A 23,486-nucleotide genomic window follows, 5' to 3' on the forward strand; every position below is an offset into this window, starting at 1 on the left:
GGCTACAGATTCCGGAGTCAAATTCTAGGGGGGCTAACTGATACCGGCTAAAATGCATTTACATATTATTTTACTACGGTATAATTTTACCAGTGACATATTTTACATTCAGACGCAAAGGTAAATCATTATGTAAGATACTGTATTCTGTTTCTTCACACACAAAAGTACTTTTAGGCACGAATGTTTTAGGCCAAACTAAATACAACAATTTTAATTTTTCTTAAGCCATTATTTAATGGAATAATATCACAGACTTACTATTGAGATTACAAAATACACCTTAAAAACGACAACTCTGGATATGCGTATTAATACTACATGTATTTCAAAGTAAAGTGTGAATGCTCTTTTTCTGAAGTGAGAAAATGAACCACAGTAAGAACGTCTTTATGAGCAGCTGCAAAATTATATGCAGCTTTTGCAAGCTTTTCCCCATTGGGCAGAATAGATAGATAATTAATTTTTGGCGTCAGTTTTAACTGGGACTCTTCAAACTGTCCCAATCACAAAAGCAGTGAGCGGCGACAGATTGTAGTTTTTCGGAGTTTAGAAAATCAGCACATTCTGAATTAAAACAGCTAACTCCAATTAACACAGCACTGTTTTAGGTAAGCCTTTCCTGTAGTCCAGAAATTAGGCGATCTTCACGCGTTGCTCTTTTGCTTTCACGTCGCGTAATGCTCAAACCATTTTGGAAGCTTTTAGCTTTGTTACTTTACTATTTGGCTTGAAATATTATTTTCATCTGCAAATGTCTTCACTTCTTTAATAAGGCCCTGATAATCAGTATTATCTATTCGAAATTCATGTGCAGATAATCAGAAACTGCTTTCAAGTCTCGCAGAAGGCCATGCAAGAGGGCTAGAAATGTGAAGGTCGAGAGAATACCGTTCGTTTGCAGTAATATTTCTGAAGAATAGACGTGCCACACTCAAAGAACAAATATATTTTCACTACAAATTCACCTCCCCTAGACAAATACATTGACATAAAAACAAAGAATACAGTTGAAATTCTCGCACCGGGCATTTCGACATGATTAGTGAAAATAACTGCTAAAGATTATAATATTATTTAATAATATATTATGCATAAAGGTTGATCAATATTGGATAAATAGTTTTATATGTGCTTCAAAGAAATATTCCCGCACGGAATCGAAATTGGCCACTATGACGGCACTGCAGAAATAGTATGGGTAAAATAAGGTTGGAGACGGAAATAATTATTAGAAAGCTGATTCCTTCTGAAATAAGTTCTTTAGGTTCCCCTGTACTTCCCCAGAAAAATCCCAAAAAATCCTGCATGGGGAACACCCTTAAATTTTGAATAAACGGCCACCATCTTGGATTTTTCAAAAAGTGCGATAACTCAGTAATGGACAACCATAGGGAGGTGCTGTTGGTGCCAAACGTTTCAGTTTTGGAAGAAGGAACTTATTACTGAAAGAAAAGTGTATAGTGCAAATATATTTCCCACGATTCCTTTGACAGCATTTTCGCCTAGCTCCTTGGCTGAGTCACAATTAACTCTATCATCGGCAACAATTCCTGAAGACAGGGAAATGAGCTCTTCGGATTTGTTGAAAGGCGAATGTTGATTCAGCCAAACTAAAAATTTCCTCAAATCACTGGTATCTCGAGTCTGCCACGATCTTGATAAAGAAATGTGCTGGTCGGAGGATTCACCTGTCACTCCTGCAAAAGCTTCCACTGCTTCCATCACCTGGAGACTTCCTGACATGGTGCAAATCCAATGCGCTACAACGCTATCAGACATATTTCGACCTTGTGTGAAGCCACCGCTAACCTTCATAGATCGCATAAGACCTGCTCTATGGTCATGTCCGTCCAAACGCCGCACCAAAACTTATCCGATCGCCGAACTGTAAAATAACCCTGACCGACAAAACGTTCAAACTCTTGATCCGACAAAGTAGTCTTAAGTTTAGACATATTCTGGAGGTAGAGGTGGGCTGATTTAGCGTAATGAATATCGCCAGCTGCATGGAGGAGAACTAACATGCGTTGAACGGAGAAGAGATGAAGGTTCCAGTCGCCTGTTCTTTCCGCTCTCACGAAGTCATGCATTATAGAAACTTGCTTGAAATACTGCAGCCATAATTTAGCAGTACGACTTCTTTCTTCAAGTGTCTTCATCGCACTGGATACAGCACTCAGTAAAGGTTTGACTTTGAATAGGAAAGATTCTGCGGAGGAGGACAAGTTTAACACCTCACCGTGAATTCCCCTGAGAGTTTGGACGTCAGAGCTGATCAAAAGTCCGTCTTCCTCACAACACTCCAAAATCAAATGAGCGATAGCTGCCTGAGCCAGCGAATGAGCTCGTAATGCTCTTGCTTAAGCATGCCCATTAGCCATGTGGACAACAGCGTTCTTGGAAAATACCTCACACATTTCTTCTATACTACTGCCACCCATGATTTTGCCCACCGCACCCATGTAACTCATAAGCAGATGAAATCCACCTAATCTCACGATTACCTTGGACAGTTCATCAGTTTCGTCTGCCTGATAGACTATATCCATGGCTGTAATGAAAAGTGGCTGATCAAATGTCGCAATACACCTTTGTTGCCGCTTCCTGCATTCTTCTACCGCGAAACGAAGACAGGTGTTAATTGAGGTGGGGTTAGAAGGTTGAAGATTGACGAAGGGCAAGGGTATCACTGCTGACTTTTCGTAAGATCTTTTTCCTGTGGCAATCTCCATGAAACCACTCCATCCCGTATGAGGTTCTTCAGCTGACTTGGGACCCGCCATCCAAATCCATTGGTATGAGGTTCCATATGCCGCAATTCCAGGGAGAGGACGTCTTCCATTACCAGGCGATTCAATCCATGGTTCTTGGGCCGGTCGTATTGACGATTGGGATGAAGCCAAACTTTCCAACAACAGTTGCCGTTAGTATAATATTCGGTCGTGGAACACGAGAACTCATCTGAACAGCTGAAGAAGGCGTCACACACTGCACTCCTCCCATCACATGAAAGGTTCCATGTCCATCCACAGTGCGAGTGTTATCATCAGTATTATCGAAGACAAACTGCACAAATCCATGTTTCTGAACTTCACTTGAAGTGTTCATTGTCACGGAAGTTTCATACTTACAGAGTTCACTGTAGGAAACAGAGCAGCCTAAATTATGCAGAAGGTTAATTAGATGTTTTGATCGGAAAAGCCTATGAAGAAACACTCCAATTTGAACCTGCACAGCTGACACAAATGAACGTGGATGCACCGAAGAAATGATAGAGTGCTCAACACTCAACACCTTCTGGTTGCAAGGTGGACCTTTTACTGGTTTCATTAGACCAGAAAGCAGATGAGTGAGCATCTTACCTACTTGATTTTCTCCACCTTTCCATATTTCTTCTTAGGTTGGATATGTCGAACAATCATAAACTTTAGATCTTATCTCTTCTTGGAGGATGGTAATAGCCGCGTCTATAATCTTCTTCTTTTCTTCCACAGCGTTTTTTTTTCTGTCGCTGTACCACTTGTCCGTTAAAATCGTCGATGCAACGGGCCTAAAAGAAACAACAGTCCCGAAACATTTCTTGCTGGATGACATAAGAACAGTATTGCCGTAGCGTGCTGATAAAAGCTCCCGCAGACGCTTTTCACTGTATAACTAGTCACTGTCAGTACTGAACTTTAAGAGCATCTCCATAAGGTCAGACAGCAGGTACTGGCAGTCATCGTTGGAATCCAGGAAGTTGCATAATTTATTGAAAGCCTCTAACTTGGACTCGTCAACAGGTCTTCCGACCACATTTTCAGATGGCTCGCCTAGCATACTTGAACCAACGATTGAAAATCGTACATCACAGTTTTTATGATATTATTGATTTTTATGATCAGGTCACATTCGCTATTAATGCGATTTAGAACTATTTTCCACCACTTGTTGCACCTATTTGCGCACATACTCCGAATACTTGACATTTTTTGTAAAGTTTCCACTTAGCATATTTTTGGGTGGCGATGTGTGTGCTTGTTGCAAGCTTCCTTATCAACCGTCTCCCCGCAATAAAGACAGCACGTTTTAAAGTCGAAGGGATGTAGGTCACTTCTGAGGAGGGGTTTTGTTGCATTTGTTCCATCAGGTAGAGACACTGGAACGTAATTTCCATGTCTGGTATAACGTTTTCTGCACTGTACATGCATTCGCACATGACTAACGCCCTCAATTTTTTCCCCAATCCCATCTTTTCTCTTTATACTGAGATTCCTCAAACTCTCTAACACTCTTGTCACATTGACACTGTCAATGTCCACCATCCCGCCTTCACTGCAGAAAATGCATTTCTCCTCCATCTTCTATTCCGCTTTCCAACAACCGTACTAAGACCTGAGAAGAAAAAACTATTAATAATGGTAATGCCGTTTTCTTCTGAACATTCAGTTTTTTTTTTGTCAAAAATCTTATTGATTTCATTAAATTTTTACCGTAAACTGGACTTTTTTTTTTAGAAAAGATGTTTTAATCGATTATACTATACAAACCATGCATTTCAGCGCAAAACAGCACCTCCCTATGATTGTCCATTACTGAGTTATCACATTTTTTAAAAAAATCCAAGCTGGCGGCCATTTATTCAAAATTTAAGGGTGTTCCCCATGGAGGATTTTTTGGGATTTTTCTGGGGAAGTACAGGGGGACCTAAAGAACGCATTTCAGAAGGAATTAGCTTTCTAATAATTATTTCCGTTTCAAGCCAAATTTAGGTCTAAATGTACTATACTAAAATTATTTTCTAACCTCACAAGTGATAATTAACATGTAGTTCTAGCGCGACGAGCAATAACATTGTCCAAGCATGCGGTTTTTTTGTACCACATTGCAGTGTTGAGTTGGTCGGATTTGTATTAAAGTCCACTATATGCACAGATGCTAATCGGGACAACCTAGAGCTTATAGTACAATCCGAGTCACTTAACAAATATGCTTCACTTGGGATCGTACCTTGGACCCCATGGTTCAAAGCACTAGTCTTACGCTTACCACTGGACCACGGGAGGCCCAATTTTGATCTTTCTAATTCTTAACATTTAAGAATTGGGTAGTTTGTGTACTCTTTGATTCCTTAACGTCGCATTTCTCTTTCGCTCTCGGATATTTGCAGATATGACAGACATAAGGATGAAACGGATGAGACATCATCAACACTCGGTACTGGAATAAGGAACTAACAAACAGAAAATAAAATTGTTTTCTTTTTAGATGTTGAACGTCCTCCCACTTATAAAAAATCATTTTTCACACCTGTTAGACCTATGCCTAAAAATAGTGATACAGAGGCTAATAATTGTACACGATTAGCTGTGTATGCATATATTCTTCGACACCACTCGAACCTCCAACAACCAAAGAAACAATCTCACAGCCACTGAATACATCCATCAGTATGGTCACATATGGTTGGCCAATTAAAGTATCAAATTACCAGTGGCCCTTGTTGATCCAGACAGATCTGCAACTACCCAACCAACGATTTTTAGAATACATCGTAATAAATTAACCTCGTGATTTTAATAAAGTAAGAGATGCACTTGGAACATTATAATAATCTTGCACTAACAGAAAATATTATATTAAAAGTTCGTTTTTCTCATTTTCGGTCGAAATGAGTCTACCATACTATAAAAATCTGGGGGGCTGAGCTCAGTTTTGGTGGGCTTCAGACCCCCCCCTGTAGCGCCGTCCCTGAGCGAGGCAGAGTAACCAAAATATAATAAAAGAACGCCCCTTAGGAAGAGGCAGCATACCTGGGAATGACGTCATCATTGTCATGGCTGCTCTTCAGTGTAAAACCAGCCGTAACTTGTAACGTTATAGCAGGCTTGTGAAACGATAGGTATGGAATGCTAAGCGCTGATGAATGACAGGAATGTTGCTAATTCCCCATAGCCTGACTCAGCGGAAGTTCAACGTATTGTAGTCAGCGGAAGGAAATTCACGCATAATATTTCTCACTGGCTAGGGGAGTTCATGATAAAGTCCGAATCACACGAAACTGGGTCTCCGTCTAGTAACAAATTAAAATTCACTTTTATTCAAAGTGATTTCAGGTTAATTAATTTAAAAAAAGTCTAGTTTATCTCTAAGTCTTCGCGGGCTAAGCTACCCTGCATAATCCGGTCACGGAAACCTACAACAAGAACTGGGGGTTCGTCGTGCTGACCACACTTAACCATAACCGGTTATATGATCTCCCACCTGTTGAGCCACGGTTATATTACATGTATATATGCATGTATGTATGTAGTATAAACAACACATTCCAATAATAATATTAAATAGAAGGATTTAATTCTTACCAAAAAAAGATATAATTGTAAGACAACCGTATTAGAAATTAATCGCAAGCAATGGTTTTACATAGCGAGATTTACCTTAATATTTAGTCCACAACTTGGTTCTGTCGTGTTGATGCAGGTTGTACCAGTCACGAGTATCACTTAAGCACTTACACTGCCTGACTGATTGCAGGTTTTAAACAACATTTGCAAATTATGTTACACATGAGCATTCCAGCTGTTACCTGGAAGAAGTGACGTAACATCCTCGATTTTACGAATCGCCATTGAAACTTCTTATCTCTATTTGTAAACAGGGTGGAGAGGTGTTTTGAGGATAGGTGGGTCGTAATATTATCCGAATGAATTTCGAAATCAACGCAGTGATGTGTCTCTTCCTGTGAACCAAAATAGCCTACCCTCTATGACAGACATTCTAGACTAAGTTAACTGAAGATTGTTATGCAAATATATGCAGAATTTATCAGGAATCTTACTATCTCTGGTGTCAAAGGTAATTTTTCTCAAATTTAAAACTATTCATTCAAGTATGATTCTCCAGAGAGGAAGAGAACGTGTCTTTGGCACGTTACCGTTTTAGGATAAGGATTCTTGTTTATAATTTCTGTTAAGCAATGCTCGAAGAGGATATTCTTATCCGGGGAAAGCTTGGTCGAGTTGCGGTATTTTTCGTGGGTTTTGTGAACACGGAAGCAGTGTTGTAGTAGGTCTGGGGATGTCCAAATTATCCTAGAGATGATGCTTTCTGAAAATTTTCTTAACTGGGGGGGGGGGGGGGGGGTTAACTACTACAGTAGTTTAACTACTGTTAAAACTAAACAAAAGTATTCTCCGAGTCACATATATGAAAATGAATTGACTGACAGCAACACATTAGGAAAGATGAATTAGTAGGCAGAGATAGGGAGAATGTTTTTCATTGGCAGTCGCATTAAATTTATACTAATATAGTATGGAGTGGTTAGCATTAGCGCGCCACGAAGCCAGAAGTCCCCGGTTTAAACTCTTGTCAAACGGAGGTTAAGACACCTTATCCAATAATACAAGGAATTTAAAGGCCGGAAAAGTTGATTGATTTAGTTTTATTTAACGTCTCATTTCTACCACTTTTGGCTAATCGCGACATTGGGGATGAATGGTGATTAGATGAAGTGGATGAAGAGAAATCACAAACACACATGAACAACTTACTGCGAGTGCAGGCGCAGGAGCCTCGTCGCAATGTTGCCACAATCTGATGGTACAATTTCCCTTTCCAAGGGGCAAAATTTCCCTTTTTGGACCAATTTTTCCCTTCACCTAAACAAATATAACAATAATAATTATTATTATTAGCAGTGGTAGTAGTAGTATTAGCAGAAGCAGCAGCAGCAGTAGTAGTAATAATATTTCCGTTGGTCCATGCTCGTATGAATAAAAAATGAAATAAAATTTTCACATACATGTCAGCTTTATCGCTTTCTGGTCAGATGCCCATGTTTGAATCCTGGTCAGGAATCCACTAAATCGTTAATTCCCATCGTTACAATTATCCGAAGGTATACAGAAAAGCGACGTGCAATAAACATAAAATAAATATAAGTTAATACAGGCTTGTATTCAAGGGAGCAGAAATAAGAGGAACAGAAAAAACAAACATGTGGATATGAAACTGGAACTTAACATATAAAGTTATAATGTAGAGGCAGATATCTTAAAATTTCCATGAAATTGTGATATTTCTCATGGAAATTCCCTTTTCTCTTTTAGATAAAATTTCGGTTCAAATTTCCGTACAAAAGGGAAATTTCCCTTCATGTGGCAACACTGCCTCGTCGTCCTTCAACATTGTAGTTGTAGTTGCCGGACTGTACTGCGTTGGAAGTGAGGTACCTTTTAAACCACAAAGGTCGAATGGGGAATTTTTGGGGCAGTCATGAGGGAATTTTAAGTTTAAACCAGGAACACTGCTGGGTGCTTATTGACATTTTATTTCAATAAATTATCATCAGATTGTGGAAAAGAGACAATGGAAATAATGGGCAATTCGCCTGCTATTACATTTGCCGTTGGGTGTATCTTATATGCAACCAGTGACTGTGTAACTTTGGGAAATAATAATTATATGTTATTATCTTGCGAACTGTCCCATTGTTACCATTTTAAAGCATGGGAGCAACCGATCAGTCAACCCCTAAACTGAAGTAAACATTCACCACATAACAATTTCCACTTCGAGCACTCTATACGCACACACACACAGTAACTTACCTGCATATGAAAGGACGTAGTATGCGGAAATCATTGATTGACAATTGCTTTTAAAAAATATGCATGTAATATTTACTGGAATTTTATTACGTTCCATTAAACCTCGCCCACAGTATAATCATAATGAATTTTTCGTTGAATGACACTTAATGTTATCAGTTATGAAAACCTCATATTTTTTAAGAAACAATGCCCCAATTTATGTAAAAGCACGTTATTCTGTTGAATGGAACACGTGACCTTGAATTAACTAAGGCTTTAATCACTATCGACAGTACTCTTAGATAAAAGATAAAAAGGAAAAGCAAAGTAATATATTTCTCGGAAACAGCACAATAAGAACTGTACATGTTTTGAAATAAGTGAATGCAATAAAACCGAACAGTTACGGAGGAAACTACTAACGATTGAGAGAGCTTATAAATAGGGACCAGGACTTTATGTAACATGTAACATTATATTTGGCATCGGATCGAATTCTGGGATGAGATCTTTAGATATCTGATGAAAATCAGCCGAAATAGACGGAACTTCATACGACATATTTTAACATATTTTACCAATTTCTCGGTTTTACAACATATTTCTTCAATTTTCTCGTAATAAGACATATTTCTGTATAATTTCGTAATTGTCTTGCATATAATCGGTTATTTTATAATTTATTCTTCGTATATTGAGCGCAACGGATAGTTCATATTATCGTTGGCGGGATAAGGAAATGAGGACTAAAAGTGGTAAACGTTGTAAGTGCCAAAATCGCATCGTTCCGCACATCAGCCCGTACGAACGTGCACACTAGTGACCTCTTTACACGCCCTTTGAACTACTTCGAGGGCTACCAGCCACATTTCACGTTTATCACATTATAAAACATGGCACATTTCACAGTTTAACGTGGAAAACGGTGTTTGAATTATTGTGGCACTTACAGCGTTTACCAATTTTAGTCTTCAAATTACGAACGAAGAAATTAAAAGCAGATGCCGTCTTTTCTTACCAACTAGTACTTACTTACTTAGTCGCGTCCTCTTCTACCTGCCGGTGTCGAGGGGTTACAGAGAGCTCTCCAGACGTTTCTGTCCAACGCCTTTTCCTGTGCCTCTTTCCATCTTATGCTTCGTTTCTCCAAAATCTCTTTGACACTCATATTCCATGTCTTTCTTGGTCTTCCTTTTGGTCTTGTTCCTTGTGGACGTGCTTCCCATATCTGCTTTGGCAGTCTCGTCTTACTCATTCTGCTCAAATGGCCGAACCATCTTAGTTGATTACGTTCAACTGTTTCTTGTAGTGGCTGAGCATTTAAAGATTGCCGAATGGTTTGATTCCTTATCCGATCTTTCCTGGTTTTCCCACTTATTCTTCGAAGGTACCTCATTTCCATTGTTTGTACACTTTGCAGGTGTTTTCCAGTCATTGTCCGATTTTCACTGCTATATGTAAGTGTTGGTATATAAATTGTTTTATATAAAGTGAATTTTGTTTGGGTAGATATTTCTTTTTTGCCTATAAATCCTCGGTTTATCATTTGATATAACTTTCCTGTCTTCATGATTCTATCTCTTATTTCTTCCTCTTCTTTTCCTTGACTGTTTCTAATTACTCCAAGATACTTGAAATTTGTCACTTGTTCTAAAGGTTTGTTATTCAGTTTTATCTTATGGTTTGTCTTTTCTCTGCTAATTATCATTGTTTTAGTTTTCTCTATTTATTTCCATATTTTTTCTTTAATTCTTCATTACGAACATTTAAGTTATATTGCAAACTGGCCTGTGTATTAGCTATTAGTATAATATCATCAGCGTATATGAGCTCTGTTAGTTTAATTGATTTCATATTCCAGTATCCTACATGAAATTGTTTCATTTTTATATGGCATTCCTTTATTACTTCATCTAATAAGATTATAAATAGATATGGTGATAGTATATCTCCCTGTTTAACTCCTGTCTTACCAACTAGTACAGGATAATAATACCCAATTTTTTCACAGCGAGCTGCCAATTATGCTTTAGTTTCCACAAAGGTGTACATCTGACATAATAGTAAATGAAACTTAGCATAATTGCAGTGAACCTCACGGTATTTTCAGTACTTTTCATTACCTTCTTCGATTAAAGGGATTCTGACTTTATTTAATACCCTACCCCCCCCCCCCCCTACCCTAGTCGATCTTCCCTGGAAGATACTGACATCCCGTGTAATGAGAAATTCGAAAGTACTGTTGTGCATATTTCTGGCTTTACTGGGAATATTTCTGCCTTTTTCTGATATATTTTTAATTTTTCATGTCATGTTTTCCCATTTTTATGACATACACGTAATTACGGCCCCGGGCGCGTATTTACAAACCCTAGAGTGCTGCAGAACCAGACGGATATAACGTTTTCTTATTGGCTGCGAGCACCGGAAGTGTTTATGTTCCGTGTACATCGTTCCTTGTGCGTTTCTTTGCAGGATAAGGATGAAAATATCAGACTCGTGATTATTTAGTAATGAAGTTTGTAATCGAATTGTCGAAATTGTATGAAGAAATATATTTTTTTTTGTTTGGAAAAACAGTAATAACATGCTATTTTAATCGTTTTCTGGTAATTAAAGCCAATATGAAGCAATATTTCTATATAATCAACCATGGACATGATATAGTAAGCATATACAATAGGGGCATAATTACGACGGGTAATTACTTTTTAACTGAAGATAATTTTTCTGAAATTTTTGCATTTCTGTCTTTCAAAACATTAATTAAAAGAAAAATGTGCTCAAATATCAACTTGCGTTTAAAGGGTTTTCTTATCTTGTTGGGATGGATTATTTAAATCTATCCTGTTAATCTGTACCCTGCCCTCTAGTGTCAAATGCATTAACTTTCGGAATGACAGCCAATAAAAAGCCACATATTGATGGGAGATTCTGTAGCACTACGAACAGGGTTTGTAAATACGCTGTCGGGCCCTAGAAATATGATTCATTCCTACGAAGAACTTAAGAAAGTTATGTGCACGTGGGTAGCTTGGCGCAGGTATTTTATTTATCGCGTACCTAACACTATCACTGTTAAGTAATTACGGCTCCACTACACTAAGAGGAAATACCACACTTGCATGTGAATTCACAGTTTAGGACATACCTCTTCTTAAAGTATTGTGTTAAACTTACATCACAGTATATATGCTTTTTTTCGGTGACGGTGGTGTGGACAACAGGGATCACTCCAAGTTATATCGCATCCCTTGTTAATTCCACGCTCGTCGCCATGCTGTCTACACTGATTACACTGTCTACGTGTATAATATAGTCTACATCGTCTATGAATTCATAAAAATCTGCCTTTGTTTCCCGGTAAACCTCTTTCCGGACGTAGATACCCTCCTTTCCCACGGTTTTATTTCCAATCATGGGCAAAGAATAGAAGTTCAATTTATCCTTGCTTTTAACTCAGTGCATCAACTTTATTTTTGTTGTTGTTTTCCTTGAGGATGAATAAGTCTGAGAAAGTTAGTCATATCCATGTTGTTTTGAACCTTGTACTTTGACCAAGCATTTTATTACTGTATCCTGAAGGTTTGGACACAAAGAAACCATGAATCACTGGTGTTGGGAGCAAACATTAGGGTTTGTGAGCGCAAACATAGAGATGGAGATCTACGACCTATAAGGCGAAACTTCCTTCATAGTAGGTTCTAGAGCTACATACAGGGTGTTCCGTAAGTTCGTTTACAACGCTTAGGAGGTGATTGTACGAGTGAAAATAAGGTGGAAAGTTCATGTAATGAAATTCCAGAAACTGCTTTGTTGCCGAGTTATTACCGTTTGAAAACGTGGGAAAATGATTTTCCGAAGTGAATAATGGCAAAACGGGTGGAGAGAAGTCGTCGGTGTTGGGCGGTCCACTAAGAAATTGGGTACGCTCTTGTTAAAAAATCACGCGGCAATGTTGTGCAATGTCGGCGCAAGGGATTCCCCAAAGGACGCGAACGAAGATGTTGACGGGAGTGGGGTGGGTGTGCGTTCTGCGTGAGCATGTATTGAATGGCACCAAAAAACAAAGAAAATTTCCTGAGCGAAGGGCACCATGACGTAAAACGAAAAAAATGAACTGTCATAGGTTGCATACCCTGAAGGGCAGATGGGTGTCCGTGTGATCTGACGTTAAGTACCACATTTCCCGCTAGGGGCGCCAACAGTGTAGGTTTCCTCATGAAGGAGCGCACGTGTCTGTGCCATTTTTCCTTTGTCCATTTCGACTTTACTCCATAATCCCGGACCTGCTGTCCTGTGGTTCCTATACGGATTTCGCCGTAAACACAATACCTGGTTGTAAACACGCTTCTGGTGATCAACATTGTCTACCCTCAAGGTCAAGTGTGTATCGAAAATAGCGCAGACGTCCGGTGTGTGTCCTCCGGGAGAGGATGGACACGGAGCTTGGAATACTCAGGTGAAGGTCTTTGAAACTATTATTTCGTGCGGGTTGTCAGACATTGTCTGTCCTCACCCTTCAGCCCGTTGTCCAAGATCGCCTTAGTTCAGGTGATAAGGGACATAATAAAAAAGAAGAAGAATGTCTGTGCCACTCGTGCTTCAGGTGCTGTGCCAGCAGCAGGTTGTTAAACATTCACGGTTGAATGGAAAGACGTGAGGTTCTTGGACAGTAGTGTTAGGCAAACATTTGACCTAGCAGTGTTACGTGTGTGATCATACAAATAATGGCACTCGTTCTATAGATATTCCTATAGTTCGTATACTGATTACTGTTAATTCTTAGCCACAGCCCATCGTGTTGTGTGAAGTGTACTAGTGTTAACGGTCATAAACACTTGTAGCCCGGTGTAAGGGATGGCTGCATACACGTCCCAAGAGCTGGCGGACATGCATCTGATTTATGGGGAGGCTGGAAGTAATAGCCGTGCTGCAAGGCGTCTGTATGGGGCAAGTTTCCAAATAGGGTGTTACCATCGCACACCTTATTTCAAACTGTAGACACTCTACTTCGGGAAACAGGATCAGTGTTGCCACCTCGTCGACAAGTTGGACGACCGCGAAGTGTGCGAAACTACGGTTTGTGGAAGATGTGCTAACTGCAGTGATGGATCATCCAGGCACCATTACGCGTGCACTAGCCCACGAACGAACCACCTCCCATGTGAATGTGTGGCGAGTCCTGGCAGAAGAGGGCATGCACCCGTACAAATTGAAGAAAGTGCAAGACCTTTTACCTCGGGACTTTGGCCCACGTGAGGACTTTTGCCAATGGTTTGTTCATCAAATTGAAACTATCCCCAATTTTCAGAATACGGTACTATGGACTGATGAGGCTATCTTCACGAAAACTGGTGTGTTCAATAGTAAAAACAGTCATTTGTGGGAACATGAAAATCCACATGCACTGCTAGTGGCACATCATCAGCACAGTTTTGCAGTGAATGTGTGGTGCGGGATACTGCATGACCATTTGATTGGACCGTACATTCTCCCTGTTCGCCTATGTGGACCCACTTATCAAGCATTTCTCAGTGAGGTTTTGCCTGAACTACTAGAGGACGTGCCCTTGACACTCAGACAAAGACTGTGGTTTCAACATGACGGTGCACCCCCACATTTCGATCGGAATGTGCGCCATTTCCTCAATACCGTATTCCATAACCAGTGCATTGGCAGGGGAGGGCCTGTGCCATGGCCATCTCGATCGCCTGATATTACGCCCCTGGATTTCTTCCTGTGGGGAGAGATGAAACGCCTCGTTTACGAAACACCTGTCGTGTCAGACGAGGACCTCGTTGACCGTATCAATGTAGCTGCAGCATCGATAGCAGAAACGCCGGGGTTGTTGGGTCGCACTAGACAATCCTTGATTCGCCGTTGTCACCTCTGCTTGGAAGTACATGGTGGACACTTTGAAAACCGTCTGTGATGAGGTTCCCTTCACATCTCCATTAAGCATACTGTGTGCCCTTCAGGGTATGCAACCTATGACAGTTCATTTCTTTCGTTTTTACGTCATGGTGCCCTTCGCTCAGGAAATTTTCTTTGTTTTTTGGTGCCATTCAACACATGCCAATTTTCGTCGATACCAGCTCACGCAGAACGCACACCCACCCTACTGCCGTCAACATCTTCGTTCGCGTCCTTTGGGGAATTCCTTGCGCCGACATTGCACAACATTGCCGCGTGATTTTTTGACAAGAGCGTACCCAATTTCTTAGTGGACCGCCCAACACCGACGACTTCTCTCCACCCGTTTTGCCATTATTCACTTCGGAAAATAATTTTCCCACGTTTTCAAACGTCAATCACTCGGCAACAAAGCAATTTCCGGAATTTCGTTACATGAACTTTCCACCTTATTTTCACTCGTACAATCACCTCCCAAGCGTTGTAAACGAACTTACGAAACACCCTGTATATATCGAACAAACTAATCAGCCCAGCTTACTAAACTACGGTTAAATTTTCAGTTATTTGAGAGTTAGCGCAGCTTGTAGTCACCTTTTGGAAGACAGGAGAGGACAAGGAGCGGGCAGAGTGGTTAATACAGCGCGCTACGATGCCAAGGCATGGGTTTTCATTATGAGTGTCCCTTCATCAATTCCATCATATCACTCATCCTTTTCCTCGCGATTAGCCAAAAGTAGCAGAAAAGCGAAGTAAAATAAACCAAATCAACCAACTGGGAGGCGTTTTTGCTACTCAACATTGAACATACCAATCATTTCAGCAGCTCTACGGGAGAGCTATCGATTTGATCAAGGAGTGATCTTTGAGTTTTGGTCCACTTTATGTACAAATAGACTAACCGGGACTGGACCTACAGTATAAAGTGGCATCCAAGCCACTATAGTATGTGCCTCCACCGGGTATTGAACTTCGGGATCCCTTGGTTGTAAGGCGACGACTCTTCCACTACGACATCGGGAGGCCCTCAGTGAGTGTTCTAAATACCCACTTAGCCAGACAATGGATATTATTGACCTTTTTCAAATAAGACCGGTATAATATTACCAACTTTGTTCTTTCTTTCCCTGGATATACGCATTTGAAAACACCATCTCTGGATATTAATATTTTCTTTTTAAAAATCCCTAAAAAATCAAACCAAGTTGATATAACAGTCAGTTTATGTTATTTAGCAGATAGCAGATGATTAATTTGCTTCTCGAGAGGAGACAGATCAATATATTCGAAAAAAAGATTTTGAAAAACAATCATATGTGTTATAAAATGCAGTGATTTAGCGACACACCACTAATATTCTCAAAATTTCTTCAACACCCTCCAAAATTTCTCACATATTCACAATCGATGGTCATTTTCATTCTAATTTTCCGCTTACACCGCCCTAAATACGAAAGATGGATAAATTGTGGATACATCCCTAGTAAAATATTCTGGAAATTCCCAGTTTCTTTCTAAGAGTGATGTGTTAATGTAAGGTAATGGAATAATGAGGTTGACTAAAGGCTAGTAGATGTGATTTCTTAAAATAAACCCCACCCCAGAATGTTTCTTCAAACTACTGCTACAAGATTCCTGCCAGAAATATTACGAGTTCATAGTGAACATATAGTCTTTATTTATCAACTTTAGATGGACATACAATGAAGTTTAGAGACTTCTTCACTGCAAACGTGGCACGAAATGTGACATCAAAATACAGGTCAACAATTTTCAGCAGAACTAACATTTCGTCGGAAATATGGTATTAAACTTTTCAAATACTTTCAGTCAGTGCCTTTTCTATAGCTTCCTGTATGGAACTGCTTTCCAGGAGGAAATAATTTCACTTAGGGCATTAATCAATTAATAAACTACGTTCATAATTAAACCAAGGCAGCCGACTGTATAACCGGTACTGAATAATTTATCAGCAACTTTTCCCTGCATTGAGCTTAGTGCTGGTTTTCGTGACTATACATCACAAATTATAGGGAAGTTCACTGATGTGTGCGCACGCCTCTTCCACATGCTTGACTGACTGGCTTGAATGGTTGGTTTTGTCTGAAGAAGTTGTTTAATGGTCACTGAAGAAATTACATACAATGGTGCATGTTTATATGAACGTTTAGCTTCGTATACAGTTGAGGTAATCGGTGCATTGTATTTTGAATTATCGTTCAAGGAAAGGGTTTATCTACACTCGCAATGTTAGGATTTCTTAAGCTTTAAAGTGCAATTTGCTTGTGTAAATATAAGCATGCAATCAGCATTAATAAGATAGGGTTTACTGAGCTTCTGATATGTAATGTACCGTCACGGACACTTCTGTGTTGTAACAAATTAGTTTACATTCATATCAATCAGTTACAACCAAGAAGTGTGAAGGACTGAAAACACACCGTAAAATCTACGGGTAATTACGCCGAAAATAAGAGAAAAGTTAAGAACAGTGAATGTGATTTCATTTTCAAGTACATGGCCTACCTTACATAACAAAGAAAAATATAATGAATTGTAGAACTATTGTAAAAATGTTCAATATTGTAGTAAGGAGTATGCAGATTGCTACCTAATGTCAAACAATTTAATAAAAACACTTGAAAGTTGACATTCAAATAACTAGTTTACATTACTGCTACTGTAGAACACTGCATAGAAACAAATTAAAAGCGAGAAATATTGAGGTATTGATTGCTCTCCGTGTATGACATTCTTTGCGTTTCTGTTGTTCTTTCGGTGGAACCAGTGTAACTTTACAGTGATATCACAGTGCTTTCACCTTAAAATTACGATGTTTTTTTTTAGTTTGAGCAGAATGTGCATAGGTACACAAAAAAAGTGGAAACTGCTGCATCGCGATTAGAGATTTCTCAATGAATTGCTTACTTACAATCCCGCTGAACTTTCTTGTGAAGCGTTTTCTTAACCTTCAATTGCCTTGAACACACTAAACTATGAACGCACACAACTGTTTTACAATTTTATTGACATGGTAACTACGCACATTGCTTTGCAATGAGTAAGAGCCATACTTAAAAAAAAAAAACAATTACTTTGGGGTGTGTCCTGCTTGCAATAGCTGATAATTTTAACAGGTTTCTGTTATTTGAAAACTCCCATCGGCGCCTTTGAACTAATATTGCGCATTATTTCTTCTAAATTGGACAGCTTAATGAACAAAAATATCTGCTTTTATTAATTGCGATAAATTTTATTTATCAGCAGATACAACTTTATTGCCGCTATTTTCTAATCTAGGTCTATGTCAAAGCGAAACTGTCATAAAAGTGCGAGTCAATATTTTGGTAGGTCATTAACGGGGGCAGTTTACTCACCGTAACCCCTTGAGAATTACGTTGACATTTGTATTAATCGACAGATTTTGATGTTGTAAGAAATATAAAATTAGTTCTAGCGTCCGGAAAATACAAATAACGGATATATTCGATCACAAAGTATGACCCGCGTAAGCAAAAACCTGCCATTCCGGAGTGCTTTCGTCACTTTTTATTATTAAAACCCTTTGTATGCACACTCAAATAGCGAAAGAACACGCCGATAATAACTACTGGTATCAAACCTAGCAATCCTAACCTAACTACGTAAAATTATAGCTGCTGTTGTGGAATGTTGTTTTGGGTGCTATATTCAATTGCGCGAAGCCTTCGGGCTGTTCTTCACGGTAAAGTAACACGCTAAGGTAACAGATGTACAGGGAGTCCATAAAGTCCTGCAAAAAACTAAAACTAACTTTTTAGCTGTTGCATTTAACAATACAATTTTTTTGGGTGAGAAGGGTGGAAGTTTAAAGTTTTTTTTCTGGCCACACTGCTCAGTGACGCTTGCACTGGTGATCATGTGACTTAAGATGGCGTCCATCCAGGAAAAGGCAGTGTGTTCTGTGGTTTGCAGAGTTAAAATCTTGTGTTTCAGTGCAGAGAAAGTTCCAGACAACATAATGGAAACCACCCCCAGTAAATTCAAGTATCAAGAGATTGTATGAAGTGCAAACTCGGGGTAGTCCCAAAGTGAATGTGTGGTGTGCGATTTCAATGGACCACATCATTTTCTTCGAGGAAGACACTGTAAATGGCAACAACATTCCTTGTGCCAGAACTTAATAGGTTAGGCATCATCAATGACGTCCACATGCAACAAGATGGGGCGCCGCCGCATTTTGCCCTTGAAGTTCGGCAGTTTCTTAACGAACAATTTCAAGGTAGATGGATTGGCCGAAGAGGGTCCACACCTTGGCCTGCAAGATCACCAGACTTGACACCTCGCGATTATTGGTTGTGGGGACATGTAAAGACCGAGGTGTATTCACAGAAACCAGCTAATCTGGATGACCTAAAAGAAAAAAAATAAGAGATGTGATTCTGAACATCCCAGGAGAGCACCGTCAGCACGCAATTCTCGGTTTCACAAAAATACTGCAACAATGTTTGGACGTGAATGGTGCACAATTGGAGGTTTGGCGATGAACCTAACCAGCAGGAAATAAACTTTGAACCTTGCTGAAAGTACACACAAAATCTTTTGTTAATAAACTTAATAGTTTTCTAGTTATAGAGTCTTAGTTTTTTGCAAGACTTTATGGACTCCCTGTACTTTAATTCAGGATAGCACATTTCCGCGTGCTAAAATCAACTGAAAACGTTCATAAACAACAAAATCTTCATAAACCATGCAAAATATTTCACTTTCTCCAGGGGGTACAGAGGGTCAAGGGTAGAAAAACATTAACGTGTTTATGGGAAACACTCTGATAATAATGTGCGTAAAAACCTTGATTGTTGTTGATCATTTATCTTCAATCGATTAGTATGTGCACACATTCTCAGCAAAATACCTTGGTATACTTATGAATAAAGTGAGCTCTGCAAAATAATTATGTCCGTTATTATTATAAGATCGCTATACTCGTGAATTATTACAATATTTGAACAATTACAAGTAAATAGTTATTCGAAATAATGACATTACCTTAACTTGTTTGATTTTCTTAAGAACCAGATTAAGTTGTTTTCGCATAAAGAAAATGTTTTTATATTATTAAAATGTTAAGATTAAGCTGTTTTCGCATAAGGAAAATGTTTTTATATTATTAAATGTTAAAATTAAGACCGGTTTCGGTGGCTTGTTTAAGGTAGTGGTAAGTTTTTCGCAGACTGTTTATTCAAAAAATATTATTGTTTTCAACTAAGGCCATCGTCACACAGTCTGATCCACCGAACTTAATTAAAACATCGAAAGCATTTAGGGAAGTTATTTGAATGCCGAGCCAGAAACCCCAGATGCGCGTGAAGTAGATGGCAGCATCAGTCCGTATCCATGGCAACAGTAAACGAATGGCTGCTCTCAAACAAATACGCATATAGAACTATGCGAAAAGGAGAAATCGCTCTCCAGAAAACACACAGTAATACTAATTAATCACCTAAGCCGATGCGATGAAGTAAAAAAAACAAAAACAAAAAAACTGGTCTGTACTTTGATTAATTCGGAATTAAAAAATCGGAACTTTGACATGATGTTTTCTGTGGTTTTCCCGAACTCGCTAGGGGTGAAAGCAAGAGTGAAAACCGGCTTCATCTTCCAACTTTTCACGACTCCCGCCTTATTTGTACTGACACAAGGAAGTATGGGTGGGACTCATCAATGGGGGGGGCTCGTAGCCCATATTAATCCAGAAAATTGCTATTTGTAGCTAAATGGAGCATATTGGTATGTTGCCCACCCCCTCCCCCAACATAAAAGTCTAAGGTAACAGCGCACTTGCAATTAATTAAGAGGCGTTAAAGCAACCAATCAACTACTTCTGTTCTGCTGGCCTTCCCGATGCCGTGGTACTGTTAACACGGCGGTGTAATTCAGGGGTTCCAGGTTCGATATTCGGTAGAGGCACATAGTGGTTCGGATTCAACTTTAAACTGTGGGTCCAGTCCAGATTAGCTTATCTGTGCATAAAGTGAACTGACAAACTCCTGTTATTCTAAATACGAGAAATACCTTCTAAAAGTATAACCAGTTTGTTCAAGTAATTGAATTATCAACTAATGCTGGTTGGTAAATTAAAAATTTAAGCAAGAACAAATATTTGCACGGCCTCGTTCATGGCATAGTGATAACGCCTTGCAATCGTGGGTGTCCCGGAAGGCACATTACACAATTTCTCGGGTCCACATTAAACTGTAAGTCTCGTCCCAATTGACCTAACAAACTTGGACCTTTTGTCCGACCGCTTGTATATAGAAAGACACTGAAATGTAAAAAAAAATAAACATGCGCCTACTTACCAGAAAATTAGAATGACACCGGTATTCTTGATGAATGAATGAAAATCCTCTGGACGATTCCTGTACACGTTTGCACTGCACTTAGTATAAGTAGATAATAATGACTTCACTATTACGTGCCGGAAGTAACGGACAAACATGCAATGGACGGAAAAGCAAATACTGGGCACTGCAGAACGAGAGAGATACGTCCACTAGTCAGAAACAGCTACAGTGGGAGGTCGCTTCCTACCACCTTATCTCACTCAAGGCCTCTGACTAGACATGAGCGTTGTTGCATCAGAGCGAGCATACGTCAGCTTCTAGCGATTTCCTTCCGTGATCATTGTTCCGCATTTCTTGAAATCACGCTCTCTCTCACCTCCGTTGCTTCCCAGGCAGTAGTATGTCGTATTCAACGAGCAATGTTTGTTCTAAAAGCAAAGGTACTGAACGATTCCAGCCAATCGAAGACGTGTCCAGAGATGGGGTTAATGGGGCTGCAGCCCCCTCGAATTAATGAATGACGAAAAATTAGCCACGAAAGGGAAACAAACTTAAGAAAATATGTCCAACCTAAAGACCTTAAGGGGTGTAAGGGGTGACCTTCCACGTAGTACACCCTGGACTGCATTATGCAGACTAACGAGGCTCTGGCGTCTGGCCCTATGGCCAGTATAATTCTGTGTGTTGTCCTGTTTTTCGTCCTTCTGTGTGCTGAGTGCTCATGTACAGCCTCAGCTTTTAACCGAAGTCAGAATATTTTAAATATTTTAGTTCCACGACATCACAGTTATGTTATTTTAGTTCTGGTAAGGGGCTGGACCCTGTATAACGGGACGGGTACAAAATAACCTTAGTGCTGACGGACCCAAAATTTTAAATTCAAATTCAAAAACATTAAAATATGAAGTTCTCCAAACATCAATATTAAGCCCGCTACTTTTTTCTTTTGTACCGGTACATAAATGATTTACCATTAAGTATACATAATGCTAAGATATTGCTGTATGCAGACTATACTAACACAATAGTAAAGGGAAATGATGTGAACAAGTTAAAAGCGAACATTGAAAAAACAATGGCAAAAGTGAAAACTTGGTGTAACAGTAACACATTACTATTGAACGACCAGAAAACAAATTACCTGCTTTTTAACACTTAACAAAACGGTAAAACTAAAGATGTAAAGAATAGTCATCTTCCAGTAAAATTAGTCAGCTAAATATTTTTTTTAGGAAAATCCAAATTGGTCAAACCACGTAAAAATACTTGTTAAATAACTATATTCCAAAATATTTGCACTGAGAGGTATATTATGCAATGTTTCATTTACTAATATATTATGCACTCATCGGTAAGTTTCGAAGCATTTAGAAAACAAAAGCAAGCCATTAGGATTATAGCAGGAATAAAGACTAGGGAATCGTGCAAAACGTTGTTTAAGAAATACAAAATATTAATCCTTCCTTCACTATACATAATGGCATTATATGCGAGAAAAAATATTACGTCACGAAACTCAATAGAACATACATATAACACCCGAAATAAACAGCTTTTAAAGCTATACTTCACCAGGCTAACATTAGTTCAAGAAGAACCTGAACAGATTGCATTTAAAATATTCAATAACCTACCAACGATATAAAGCAGAAAATATGACAAGGTTCAAAAAGAAACTGAAAAAAAACCTATTATTAAATCAGGAATATTATAGCGTTAGTGAACACTTAAATTGTAAATTATAGAAATTTTGTAATTTTTTTTTTATTTGAACTGTACTGAACACTTTAAATATTAATGTATATGGTTTATATGAAGTAATAAGAAATACATGAAAGGAAATCTATACACGTATCTTGAAAGAGAAATATTTTATTTTAAATCATTACTATTGTACATGTTTGTGAAAAACTATTTTTTACTAATTTCAGTAATTGCCCACTGAGTTTATCTGTGAGTTAGTTGCTGAAGTTTCCTGATTATCAGAATTATAAGAAGGTATCGGTATGCAGTGTATGCCTCGATCTAATTTGCCGAATACCTTTAATCGTGCATTATATATCTGACATATCTTTTCATGACAAAGTGGATATTGCAGACAATGAACGGTTATCGTATGAATATTTGCACTAAGTAGGGTCTCAAATATATTTATTATTGTATTAAACACTTAATCTCGGTAATTATCCTACTTTTAACTCGTCGTCAGACTATCCAATCAGATAAAGAACACATGGTTCTACTAGACAGGAATAATTCAAATCGTTATGGAATTGCATGTACATTTTTTTACTTACACTTCGTTTACACAACATACACCGGAGTGTTTGATCTTTGTTTCAGCATTAATTTTCGGACCGTACTTCAATTAAGAAATTAGGAAGATTCACCAATGGCAAGCTTACGAATGTGTCTCGCCTGTAACTGATGTGATATCCTTGCTACCGAAAATATACCAGAGATAGCTATTGTGGACTGACAATGGGGAACCATTTGGCCATATCAGTAAACAGCAGTGGCGCCAGGCTGTGGGCGGATGTCAAAGATGCTTCAAGAAAACATGTATAGTTATCAATATCTATGAACTTCAATTTTACTTTTATTTGGAAATTTGCGTATTCATAAGCTTGGCGCTACCCCTGTCAGCAAATAACCTATGGAAGAT

General features: G+C 38.9%; 1 protein-coding gene across 1 annotated transcript in view; it reads right to left on the reverse strand.

Annotated features, from left to right (window-relative positions):
- Diap1 (Death-associated inhibitor of apoptosis 1) overlaps positions 1-21,093 on the reverse strand; it is an 88,928-nt gene extending 67,835 nt beyond the window's left edge. Inside the window, exon 1 of the mRNA XM_083123776.1 lies at positions 20,837-21,093. The gene's annotated coding sequence lies outside the window, so the exon portion shown is untranslated. The remainder of the gene's footprint in view (positions 1-20,836) is intronic.
- Positions 21,094-23,486: the final 2,393 nt, after the last annotated feature.

This window comes from Lepisma saccharinum, chromosome 6, assembly GCF_977018435.1.
Source record: "Lepisma saccharinum chromosome 6, izLepSacc3.1, whole genome shotgun sequence".
NCBI classification, from domain to species: Eukaryota; Metazoa; Arthropoda; class Insecta; order Zygentoma; family Lepismatidae; genus Lepisma; species Lepisma saccharinum.